We start from the raw sequence: 13,988 nt of genomic DNA on the forward strand, positions 1-13,988 counted from the left end.
GGCTGGCTGGGCAACCATGGAAATTTAAAGATCCAAGGTCTGTAGGGCAGGCCACAGGCTGGCAACTCTGATGAAGGTCCTCAATGACTTCTCAGGGGAGACTGGCTGGACAACCGTGGGGATGAAAGAGTCCAAATCCTAGGGCAGGCTGTAAAGCTAGCGACTGTAATGAAGGGTCTGGATAAACTCCACAGGAGAGGCTTGCTGGCCAAAGCAGGAATTAGAGTGACTGTCTCTTCTGAATCCTCCTTAAAAACCTTCAGGTGATTAGATTAAACATCACTCATTGCAGAAGACACTCCCCTTAGCTGATAACAAATGCTATTAGCTGTAGATGCAGTCAACACAATCATGATTTAAGTCCATGAAATGTCCTCATAGCACTAGACAGGCCAGTGCTTGCCCAGCCAGATGAGTGGGCACACCGTCTGGCCAAGCTGACACATGAACCTGACCATGACAGTTGGCTACAGGGTTATCTTATACATAATCTGAGGAAAAATCAGCCAATGTGATGTTTAAAAGGGTGGGCATGAATGATTACATCACATGTGTGAGCATTGTAGCTCCTGGCCAGAGCTACAATGTGTACCGCATTCAAGGAATAATGTTTCTTAGTTCTCCCCAAATTCTCTCAAAGACAGTTTTCTTAGGGACTGAGATTACCAAAGGAATATTGCCCAGGCTACTAATATGAAAGAGGTACAAGGCACCAGAGTCTTTCTGGATAACTGTGAGAAGATAAATAAATTTCCTCTTGGGTGAGATGATCAATTGGTAGTAGATTTCTGGAATGCCCACTAATGTAGATTCTGAGGTTATATTTGGGGTTCTTTGTGAAAAAGTGCAACTATCAATATAGAAACGTCTGGACTAGGTATAGAAGGGTGTTGTGGCAGCATCTATGCTGTTTGTTCTGTTTAGTATAAAGAATAACGTTAGAGTTTTTATTATTAGAGAGCAACCATACAAGGCTTCAATCAACTTTCAGGTTTTACTTTTCATATATATATATGATAGAGCCTTTCTTAAACTCTATGCAATAGAACCAAAGATCTCACTAAGGTGATAGGGTAGCAAAAAGAAATCGTAGGAATAAATAAAAGAAGCAACATGAATTGGTGGGAAGGTATTTTTTCATACTTTTTCAAAAGAAACTGTGCTCTTGTGGTATGAATTCTAAAATTAAGATCTAATATTATGTGTGCTTAAGATATCTGAGAAAAACTGGGAGGGCCTTGAATGGCTTAGCCCCAAGTTCCCCTCCCTTCTCTGTCCTCTAGCCAAACAACCTTTTTTTTTTTTTTTTTATTAATTAAAAAAAGAATTAACAAAACAATTAGAAATCCTTCCAATCTACATGTACAATCAGTAATTCTTAATAACATCACATAGTTGCATATTCATCATTTCTTAGTACATTTGCATCGATTTAGAAAAAGAAATAAAAAGACAACAGAATAAGAATTAAAACAATAATAGAAAGAAAAAAAAACAAAACAAAAACAAAAAACCTATACCTCACATGCAGCTTCATTCAGTGTTTTAACATAATTGCATTACAATTGGGTAGTATTGTGCTGTCCATTTCTGAGTTTTTATATCCAGTCCTGTTGTACAGTCTGTATCCCTTCAGCTCCAATTATCCCTTCTCTCTCTTTTTTTTTTTTAATTAATGGAAAAAAAGAAATTAACCCAACATTTAGAGATCATACCATTCTACATATGCAATCAGTAATTCTTAACATCATCACATAGATGCATGATCATCATTTCTTAGTACTTATGCATTGGTTTAGAAGAACTAGCAACATAACCGAAAAAGATATAGAATGTTAATATAGAGAAAAAATAAAAGTAATAATAGTAAATTCAAAACAAAACAAAACAAAACAAAACAAAAACTTATAGCTCAGATGCAGCTTCATTCAGTGTTTTAACATGATTACTTTACAATTAGGTATTATTGTGCTGTCCATTTTTGAGTTTTTGTATCTAGTCCTGTTACACTGTCTGTATCTCTTCAAATCCAATTGGCCATTATCTTACCCTGTTTCTACCTTCTGCTGGACTCTGTTATCAAGGACATATTCCAAATTTATTCTCGAATGTCTGTTCACATCAGTGGGACCATACAGTATTTGTCCTTTAGTTTTTGGCTAGACTCACTCAGCATAATGTTCTCTAGGTCCATCTATGTTATTACATGCTTCATAAGTTTATCCTGTCTTAAAGCTGCATAGTATTCCATCGTATGTATATACCACAGTTTGTTTAGCCACTCTTCTGTTGATGGAGATTTCGGCTGTTTCCATCTCTTTGCAATTGTAAATAACGCTGCTATAAACATTGGTGTGCAAATGTCCGTTTGTGTCTTTGCCCTTAAGTCCTTTGAGTAGATACCTAGCAATGGTATTGCTGGGTCGTATGGCAATTCTATATTCAGCTTTTTGAGGAACCGCCAAACTGCCTTCCACAGTGGTTGCACCCTTTGACATTCCCACCAACAGTGGATAAGTGTGCCTCTTTCTCCGCATCCTCTCCAGCACTTGCCATTTTCTGTTTTGTTGATAATGGCCATTCTGGTGGGTGTGAGATGATATCTCATTGTGGTTTTGATTTGCATTTCTCTAATGGCCAGGGACATTGAGCATCTCTTCATGTGCCTTTTGGCCATTTGTATTTCCTCTTCTGATAGGTGTCTGTTCAAGTCTTTTTCCCATTTTGTAATTGGGTTGGCTGTCTTTTTGTTGTTGAGATGAACAATCTCTTTATAAATTCTGGATACTAGACCTTTATCTGATATGTCGTTTCCAAATATTGTCTCCCATTGTGAAGGCTGTCTTTCTACTTTCTTGATGAAGTTCTTTGATGCACAAAAGTGTTTAATTTTGAGGAGTTCCCATTTATTTATTTCCTTCTTCAGTGCTCTTGCTTTAGGTTTAAGGTCCATAAAACCGCCTCCAGTTGTAAGATCCATAAGATATCTCCCAACATTTTCCTCTAACTGTTTTATGGTCTTAGACCTAATGTTTAGATCTTTGATCCATTTTGAGTTAACTTTTGTATAGGGTGTGAGAGATGGGTCTTCTTTCATTCTTTTGCATATGGATATCCAGTTCTCTAGGCACCATTTATTGAAGAGACTGCTCTGTCCCAGGTGAGTTGGCTTGACTGCCTTATCAAAGATCAAATGTCCATAGATGAGAGGGTCTATATCTGAGCACTCTATTCGATTCCATTGGTCGATATATCTATCTTTATGCCAATACCATGCTGCTTTGACCACTGTGGCTTCATAATATGCGTTAAAGTCAGGCAGTGCGAGACCTCCAGCTTCGTTTTTTTTCCTCAAGATGCTTTTAGCAATTCGGGGCACCCTGCCCTTCCAGATAAATTTGCTTATTGGTTTTTCTATTTCTGAAAAATAAGTTGTTGGGATTTTGATTGGTATTGCATTGAATCTGTAAATCAATTTAGGTAGGATTGACATCTTAACTATATTTAGTCTTCCAATCCATGAACACGGTATGCCCTTCCATCTATTTAGGTCTTCTGTGATTTCTTTTAGCAGTTTTTTGTAGTTTTCTTTGTATAGGTTTTTTGTCTCTTTAGTTAAATTTATTCCTAGGTATTTTATTCTTTTAGTTGCAATTGTAAATGGGATTCGTTTCTTGATTTCCCCCTCAGCTTGTTCATTACTAGTGTATAGAAATGCTACAGATTTTTGAATGTTGATCTTGTAACCTGCTACTTTGCTGTACTCATTTATTAGCTCTAGTAGTTTTGTTGTGGATTTTTCTGGGTTTTCGACGTATAGTATCATATCGTCTGCAAACAGTGATAGTTTTACTTCTTCCTTTCCAATTTTGATGCCTTGTATTTCTTTTTCTTGTCTAATTGCTCTGGCTAGAACCTCCAACACAATGTTGAATAATAGTGGTGATAGTGGACATCCTTGTCTTGTTCCTGATCTTAGGGGGAAAGTTTTCAATTTTTCCCCATTGAGGATGATATTAGCTGTGGGTTTTTCATATATTCCTCTATCATTTTAAGGAAGTTCCCTTGTATTCCTATCTTTTGAAGTGTTTTCAACAGGAAAGGATGTTGAATCTTGTCGAATGCCTTCTCTGCATCAATTGAGATGATCATGTGATTTTTCTGCTTTGATTTGTTGATATGGTGTATTACATTAATTGATTTTCTGATGTTGAACCATCCTTGCATACCTGGGATGAATCCTACTTGGTCATGATGTATAATTCTTTTAATGTGTTGTTGGATACGATTTGCTAGAATTTTATTGAGGATTTTTGCATCTGTATTCATTAGAGAGATTGGTCTGTAGTTTTCTTTTTTTGTAATATCTTTGCCTGGTTTTGGTATGAGGGTGATGTTGGCTTCATAGAATGAATTAGGCAGTTTTCCCTCCACTTCGATTTTTTTGAAGAGTTTGAGGAGAATTGGTACTAATTCTTTCTGGAACGTTTGGTAGAATTCACATGTGAAGCCATCTGGTCCTGGACTTTTCTTTTAGGAAGCTTTTGAATGACTAATTCAATTTCTTTACTTGTGATTGGTTTGTTGAGGTCATCTATGTCTTCTTGAGTCAAAGTTGGTTGTTCATGTCTTTCCAGGAACCCGTCCATTTCATCTAAATTGTTGTATTTATTAGCGTAAAGTTGTTCATAGTATCCTGTTATTACCTCCTTTATTTCTGTGAGGTCAGTAGTTATGTCTCCTCTTCCATTTCTGATCTTATTTATTTGCATCCTCTCTCTTCTTCTTTTTGTCAATCTTGATAGGGGCCCATCAATCTTATTGATTTTCTCATAGAACCAACTTCTGGTCTTATTGATTTTCTCTACTGTTTTCATTTTTTCAATTTCATTTATTTCTGCTCTGATCTTTGTTATTTCTTTCCTTTTGCTTGCTTTGGGATTAGATTGCTGTTCTTTCTCCAGTTCTTCCAATTGAACAGTTAATTCCTGCATTTTTGCCTTTTCTTCTTTTCTGATATAGGCATTTAGGGCAATAAATTTCCCTCTTAGCACTGCTTTTGCTGCATCCCATAAGTTTTGATATGTTGTGTTTTCATTTTCATTTGCCTCTAGGTATTTACTAATTTCTCTTGCAATTTCTTCTTTGACCCACTCGTTGTTTAGGAGTGTGTTGTTGAGCCTCCAGGTATTTGTGAGTTTTCTGGCATTCTGCCTATTATTGATTTCCAACTTCATTCCTTTATGATCCGAGAAAGTGTTGTGTATGATTTCAATCTTTTTAAATTTGTTAAGACTTGCTTTGTGACCCAGCATATGGTCTATCTTTGAGAATGATCCATGAGCACTTGAGAAAAAGGTGTATCCTGCTGTTGTGGGATGTAATGTCCTATAAATGTCTGTTAAGTCTAGCTCCTTTATAGTAATATTCAGATTCTCTATTTCTTTATTGATCCACTGTCTAGATGTTCTGTCCATTGATGAGAGTGGGGAATTAAAGTCTCCAACTATTATGGTATTTGTGTCTATTTCCCTTTTCAGTGTTTGCAGTGTATTCCTCACGTATTTTGGGGCATTCTGGTTCGGTGCATAAATATTTATGATTGTTATGTCTTCTTGTTTAATTGTTCCTTTTATTAGTATATAGTGTCCTTCTTTGTCTCTTTTAACTGTTTTACATTTGAAGTCTAACTTGTTGGATGTTAGTATAGCCACTCCTGCTATTTTCTGGTTGTTATTTGCATGAAATATCTTTTCCCAACCTTTCACTTTCAACCTATGTTTATCTTTGGGTCTAAGATGTGTTTCCTGTAGACAGCATATAGAAGGATCCTGTTTTTTAATCCATTCTGCCAATCTATGTCTTTTGATTGGGGAATTCAGTCCATTAACATTTAGTGTTATTACTGTTTGGATAATATTTTCCTCTGCCATTTTGCCTTTTGTATTATATATATCATATCTGACTTTCCTTCTTTCTACACTCTTCTCCATACCTCTCTCTTCTGTCTTTTCGGTTCTGACTCTAGTGCTCCCTTTAGTATTTCTTGCAGAGCTGGTCTCTTGGTCACAAATTCTCTCAGTGACTTTTTGTCTGAGAATGTTTTAATTTCTCCCTCATTTTTGAAAGACAATTTTGCTGGATATAGGAGTCTTGGTTGGCAGTTTTTCTCTTTTAGTAATTTAAATATATCATCCCACTGTCTTCTAGCCTCCATGGTTTCTGCTGAGAAATCTACACATAGTCTTATTAGGTTTCCCTTGTATGTGATGGATTGTTTTTCTCTTGCTGCTTTCAAGATCCTCTCTTTCTCTTTGACCTCTGACATTCTAACTAGTAAGTGTCTTGGAGAATGCCTATTTGGGTCTAATCTCTTTGGGGTACGCTGCACTTCTTGGATCTGTAATTTTAGGTGTTTCATAAGAGTTGGGAAATTTTCAGTGAAAATTTCTTCCATTAGTTTTTCTCCTCCTTTTCCCTTCTCTTCTCCTTCTGGGACACCCACAACACGTATATTTGTGCGGTTCATATTGTCCTTGAGTTCCCTGATACCCTGTTCAAATTTTCCCATTCTTTTCCCGATAGTTTCTGTTTGTTTTTGGAATTCAGATGTTCCATCCTCCAAATCACTAATTCTATCTTCTGTCTCTTTGAATCTATCATTGTATGTATCCATTGTTTTTTCTATCTTTTCTACTTTGTCCTTCACTTCCATAAGTTCTGTGATTTGTTTTTTCAGTTTTTCTATTTCTTCTTTATGTTCAGCCCATGTCTTCTTCATGTCCTCCCTCAATTTATCAATTTCGTTTTTGAAGAGGTTTTCCATTTCTGTTCGTATATTTAGCATTAGTTGTCTCAGCTCCTGTATCTCATTTGAACTATTGGTTTGTTCCTTTGACTGGGCCATATTTTCAATTATTTGAGCGTGATCCGTTATCTTCTGTTGGCGTCTGCGCATTTAGACAGATTTCCCTGGGTACTGGATCCAAAAGTTTGGAAGATTTTCCTGTGAAATCTCTGGGTTCTGTTTTTCTTATCCTGCCCAGTAGGTGGCGCTCGTGGCACACGTTTGTCTGCGAGTCCCATCAGTAAAAGGTGCTGTGGGACCTTAAACTTTGGAAAACTCTCGCCATCCGGGGGGTTCGCTAGCCGAAGCGGCTTGAGCCGGCCCGGGGTCCAAATGCAGGGAGGGTTGCTGGTCGCCGCAGCCCAAATGCAGGGAGGGTTGCTGGTCGCCGCAGCCCGGGAAAGAGCCTGTCCGAATTTCCTAGTCGGCCCGGGGCGACAAGCGTGGCGGGAGGGCGCCAGCGGCAGCAGCCCGCCCGGGAGAGTGCACGTTCCCCGGGAGTCACGGGTTTGGAAGGGGCCTCCCCCACCCGTCACCGTTCTCCGCGGCCTGGGGGTTTCCGATCCAATTCTCTCAGTTGGTCCGGGGGGCCGCGCGTGGTGTGGGCACCTGCCGCCACGGTTTCAGGGGACCGCCTCTCCAATTCTCCCAGTCGGCCCGGGAAGGGGGAAGGGAGCAAACAACCTTTTTATTATGGAGACCAGGCACAGTTCCTGCTTACCCCTGAGTAACAGGCTTCAGCCCACATAATTATTCAAACAAGGCAATCCCATTCTCCCATGGGAAATAGGGGATACCTCACTCTCTTAGTACTACAAAACCTGCTTTCCACACCCCCTGCTCATTCATTCTGTTCCTGAATGAAACCCCCATGTGGCCCTGTGTGGAGTGTGGTATCCTATTCCCTTAAACTGTGAGTGTATGTGAGTAATAAACTATTGTCAATCTCATCTGTCCAGTGTTAGTGTCACATCTTCATCCTTCTCCATAACCCTAAGGTGTGAATCCCTCCCTCCATAATGCAGTGAATATGAAATAAATGAAACACTTCTCTCGGAATAAACTTCTCAGTGATCTTGTATTTTTCCCATGTGACATAGAACTGAGGAGTAAGATGGGTATATTAATGAACATATACGGACATTAGTAAAGAATTCCAAAAATCAACAAAGAATGTTTACTATATGGTGAAACCCCATATTACAGAGTAGTCCCTTTATGGCTACTTGCCCCCTGAATTAGTCAGACTTCCTTTAGTTATAGTGATAGAAGCCCAACTCAACAGATTTAAGCAAAAAAGAGAATTTAGTAGTTCATCTATCTAAAAAGCCTGGGTTCAGGAGTTCAAATAATGTCTTTAGAACTCTGTCTTGGTCTTTTCATTTCTCAGATTTTCTTTTTTATATTTTAACTTTTTTGGTCAGGTATTCCCATTTCCATATTAGCAGCCAGCATCTCCAGAATCATATTTTGGCCTTTTGGCAGTCCCAGTAGAGAAAGAATACACTGCTGCAATAGCTGCTATTAAAGTTCAAGAGAGAAAAGTGCTGAGTCTTTGTAGCTCTGATTGGCTTGGGTGTGGATCATGTGATCATACCCCAAACAGTCACTGTGGCCAGGAGCTACAATGCTCTAACTGGCCAGGCCTGTATCAAAAGCTCACCCGAAGTATATGGACTGAAAGCGGTAAATGATCTGGTTCAGGGAAAATTGAGGTAATATTGGAAAGGATGCTGGACAGACAAAAATTGACAAGAGATCTCATCATTTTTGGTTTATTTCCATTAAGTCATAAGACCTGAACAATTTTTCTTTTCATCTCCTTTTACCTGTCATTTACTTTATATCTCCCTTGTACTTCATTATCTCTCAAAAATAAACTTCTATTTTTAGTCTGATTTCTTGGGGACTGTGTGGATTTATTACTCTATTTTACCATTTGATTCACTACTGTGTATGTTACGGTAGTAATTAGATTTTCTGAGGAGTTTATGAAGTTGAGATCCATGTATTGAACAGTAGTGATATGTCAAAGGAATTCCTTTGTTCATTCAACATAAATATTTACTAAGCACAAACTCTGTGCTTGGAATTCTTTTATGCAATGAAGATATAGAAGCCAATTAGACAGACAAGGTCCCCACCTTAATGGATCTATGGATCTTCGGACATATTGGGGGATTAATCAAGACATGAGTAAATAAAAATAAGCAAGATAATATAGATGTTAATAAGGGCTATGAAGAAAGTAAATATAGTTATATTATAGAATAATGGAGTGGAAGACTGAGGTTATTACTCTATAGAAAAAGAAACTATCATATAAATTTCAAATCTTCCAAGTAAGTTCAATTCCATTAAAAGATCTTCTTCATTTGGAGTTATCAACCATTAAGGTTAGCCTCTCTGAGGATGTTCCTTAAAGCATACATCTGAGAAATGAGAAGAAAAGCCTTGCAAAAGTTGACAGAAAGGTGTGCTAAGCAAAAGAAAGGTTAGTTTTCGAGGCAAAAGTGTGATTAGACTGAATCAGTGAGAAGAAGTTAGAGAGGAGATATGAGCCAGTTATGTGGAACTTTGTATCTAGAACATATATTTTAGATGATTAAGATTGGGAATTATTCCCTTTCCTTCCTAAGCCTACTGTCTCTCTTTGTCTTTCTATCTGTCTCTTCCCTTTATTAAAGCCTTTGCTTTCATAGACAAAATTAGAAATTTTTTTTTACAGGTGCACATGGATTATTTAGACAGGATAAGACTTGAGTATAAAGACAATCTTATCAGATTCTGTATCATCTGTCAGCTTGTGATTTTAACTGAAGACTAGTAGACGTGACAAACTAAAGGGAATGGATAACTGGTATTTAACTCCTTCTTCACCCTATCACCTTGAATTCATACCAATTTCCTCATAATTTCTCTTTATGCTACAGAATGCTTTCCTTATTCCATCTCCTCATCTATACACACAGTGAACCAAGGTGCTCTTGTCATTATTATAAACACATGACAAGCTCAGACCTCAGCTAGGGTGGCAGTATTGCTCAATGAGCACACGACTTGCTTTACTTTGGCAGTCTCTACTGGAAACCCAGTAGGTAAGTGATGCCAACCTTGAAGTCAGAGAGGTATTGATCTATATATGGCAATGACAGCCTTCATATTTTTGGAACCATATTCCCATGGTACAATAGTCAGCAAGCCATATATTTTTCACGGTAAGGTTCCCATCTCATCATCTGGTTGGCCCATTCAGAGCAAGCATTAGTAATCTCTGCTACAAAAAGTGTTTGTAATAGTTTCTCAGCATAGATTACTGGAGTATATGTGGACAGAGTGAACCAGATAAGTGGATATAGGCATTTAAGATAGTAAAATTTGAGGTAAGCAATGATAGAGGACACAATATGACTGACAATGAGGTTGAAGTTATTGTATTTTGGGTGTTTGATATCAACGTTTCTATATATATGTTAGCGATAACCCTGTTATCTGATATAAGGCACTATCAGAGTGCTCCAGAATAGATGGAGTTGAAGACTTCAGCTACAGCTAAGGAAAACTAAGCTATAGTTTAGTTTGGAAAGGTCTCTTTCAGTAATTAACAGATAAAGATTCCATCAGCACAAAAGTGAAGTAAGAACTGCTTTCTATCGCCAACCAAGGGAAATTCAAGAAAGCCCAAAAACCTTGTGATGGATTGAATTATGTCACCCAATTCAAACATGTTCTTGGTCTTGGCCCATATTGCTATGGGTGGCAGTGTACTGTAAATAGGATCTCTTGGTAGTATTTTAGTTAAGGTGTGGTCCAACTGAATAAGATTGGGCCTTCATCCAGATTACTGGAGTCCTTTATAAGCAGAAAAAAATCACTCATAGAAAGAGAAAGCCAAGAGGAGGAGCTGGAAGCAGGAAGTAAGCCAGAAGATAAAAGAGAGGATATTGCCATGTGATGGGTAAGCCAAGGAACCCAAGGATTGTTGGCTAGCTAGAATGTTACCAACCCAAGGAGGAAGCAAGTCTTTGCTCTGAAACTGTAAGCCAATAAATTTCTGTTGTTAAGCCAATCCATTATGTAGTATTTGTGACCATAGCTTAGCAAAACTAAGATAGGCCTGCACATAGGTCAGCCAGCTTGAGTCCTCTCCAACATTAAGTCAATAGTTTCCTTTTCAATGACATAGTGCCTAGAGGTACATTCATTTAGAACATCTTCTTTGTCAGTAACTGCATCCCAGGATGAACCTCATAACTGACAATTGGTTTCATTATACAAACATCCTGAAGGTATGTGTTTGGAGTACAAGTCTCACTGACAAAAGTATTGAGGGAGTCATCTTTTCTCACAATGCTCTTATTATTTGGCTTTGGTCATGAGGCTAGGTTCTCTATTCCAGGCAGTTGAGCAGGTATTCCTAATTGGGACAGTAGTCTCAACTGTTGTTTGGTGGCAGAGAAAGGATGCAAAGGTGTGGGAGTGGACAGTAAGTCCAGATTAACATCTCTAACAAACTAAGTATTGATTTTTTTTATGCAATGTTATTGAGATATATTCACATACTATATAATCATCCAAAGTGTACAATCATAGTTATGTCCCATGTTGCAAGGGAGATTCATACCCCTGGGAGTTATGTCCTATGTAGGGATGAGAGCAGTATGTTCACCTGCTGAGTTGCTTTAGAGAGAAAGGCCATATCTGAGTAATGAAAGAGGTTCTCTGGGGATGATTCTTAGGCATAATAAGTTAGGCTTAGCTTCTTCTTTGCATGAATAATTTTCATAAGGGCAAACCCCAAGATCAAGGACTTGGCCTATTAAATTGTTAGTCCCCAATGCTTGCGAGAATATATGGAATTCCCCAAGTGGAGAAGTTAAATATTTTCACTTTTTCCCCCAGTCCTACAAGAGGACTTTGAAATGCTTTTTTATTTTCAGCCCAGATTACTCTGGGATGTAATTATATTATTACATCATATTAACCTGTACAAACCAACACAATCTCCTTCCCTATTCAAGGTTCCATGTAATTATGGTATTAGAATAAACTTACCATATAAGTTTAATTAGCACACAGAAAATACAAATTTTGCACCAAATAAATATCTCTTCATTTGGTCTCACATAAAAGTTGAAGCTTTAAAACACAGTCATCATCACTCTTTACTCTTTAGTCTGATTTACCTTAGTTCTAACTAGATCAGCTTCATTCATATTTCTAATTGAAGTTTGATTTCTCTTTCAGCTTTTCAAACAGTTGCTTTATGGAGTAATACTGACTTTCATATCTTTTCAGAATTCTTGCTCTGAGACTCAGGTGTCACACAGATACCCAAAGCTCCAGGGAATGACCAGATTATACACAAAGAATTTGGCATCTCAAAATCTGGAAATAACCATTTCAATTCAAGAGTAGATGTGACTGCTGTAAGAGTTTATAATCTAGCCTTCCCCTGATAACCTATGCTCTTGAGTTCAATTCTCAGAGTTTTCACATTATAGTTAATCCATATTAGTGAGGCATTATAAAATCCATCTTTTTATTTCTGGCTTATTTCACTCAACCTATTGTCCACAAGATCCATTTATCTAGTTGCATGCCTCACAACTTCATTCCTTCTTACAGCTGCTCAATATGCCATGTATGTTTACACCACAGTTTGCCCTTCTGTTCATCAGTCAATGTACCCTTAGGCCACCTCCATCCATTGCAGTCATGAGTACTGCCACTCAAAACACCAGTGTGCAAATGTTCATTTGTGTCCCTGATTTCATTTCTTCCTGATAACATGGTTGTGTAATCGTATGGCAACCCTATACATAACCTCATGTGGAACCACCACACTGTTCTCCTGAGAGGTTGCATCATCTTACTGCCCTACCAACAGTGAATAGGTACATTTCCATCTTCTGTTTATTTTTAAACAGTTTTATTCACACACCATACAATCCATCCTAAGTAAACAATCAATGGTTCCTGGTATAATCACATAGTTATGCATTCACCATCACAATCTATATGAGGGCATTTCCAGTTCTTCCACAAAGAAAATAGAAGAGGAAAAAAATAATAACATAGAAAGGAGAAACAACAAAAACAACACTAAGAATCCAAAATCTCTCCCTTATTAACCCCTGTTTTAGTTTATATACTGCCAGAATGTGATATACTACAAATGAAATGGCTTTTAAAAAGGGGAATTTAATAAGTTGCTAGTTTACCATTTGTTCTAGTTTGCTAGCTACTGGAATGCAATATACCAGAAATGGAATGGCTTTTGAAAAGGGGAATTTAATAAGTTGCTAGTTTACATTTCTAAGGCCGAGAAAATGTCCCAATTACAACAAGTCTAAAGAAATATTCAATCAAAGGCATCCAGGAAAAGATACCTTGGTTCAAGAAGGCCAATGAAGTTCAGGGTTTCTCTCTCAATTGAAAAGGCACATGTGAACACAGTCAGGGTTACTTTCTCATCTGGAAAGGCATGTGGCAAACATGGCATCATCTGCTGGCTTTCTCTCCTGGCTTCCTGTTTCAAAAAGCTCCCCGGAGGTATTTTCCTTCTTCATCTCCAAAGGTTGCTGGCTGGTGTACTCTGCTTCTCATGGCTGTGGCGTTCTGCTCTCTCCAAATCTCCCTCATTCTCCACAATGTTTCCTCTTTTATAGGACTTCATAGACTAATCAAGACCCTCCCAAATGGATGGCGACACGCCACCAGCTAATCCAGTTTAACAACCACTCTTGATTGAATCTCATCTCCAGAGAGATGATCTAATTACAGTTTCAAACATACAGTACTGAATAGGGATTAGAAGAAGTGGCTGCCTTTACAAAATGGGATTACGATTAAAACATGGCTTTTCTAGGGTACATACATCATTTCAAACCAGCCACAGTTCTAAGGCTGTGAAAATGTCCAAATCAAAGCAAGGCCATAAAAATGCCCAATCTAGATCATCCAAGGAAAGATACCTTGTTTCAAGAAGGCTGATAATGTTCAGAGTTTGTCTCGCAGCTGGAAAGGCACTTGGCAAGATCACTAGCTTTTTCTTAAACAGTTTCCCTGGGGCTCTGTCCATTCTGTTGGCTCTGTTGGTTCTGGTGGCTCTGTTGACTCTAACACTTTAAAATGGTTC

The sequence above is a fragment of the Tamandua tetradactyla genome, chromosome 19 (genome assembly GCF_023851605.1).
Source record: "Tamandua tetradactyla isolate mTamTet1 chromosome 19, mTamTet1.pri, whole genome shotgun sequence".
Taxonomy (NCBI): Eukaryota; Metazoa; Chordata; class Mammalia; order Pilosa; family Myrmecophagidae; genus Tamandua; species Tamandua tetradactyla.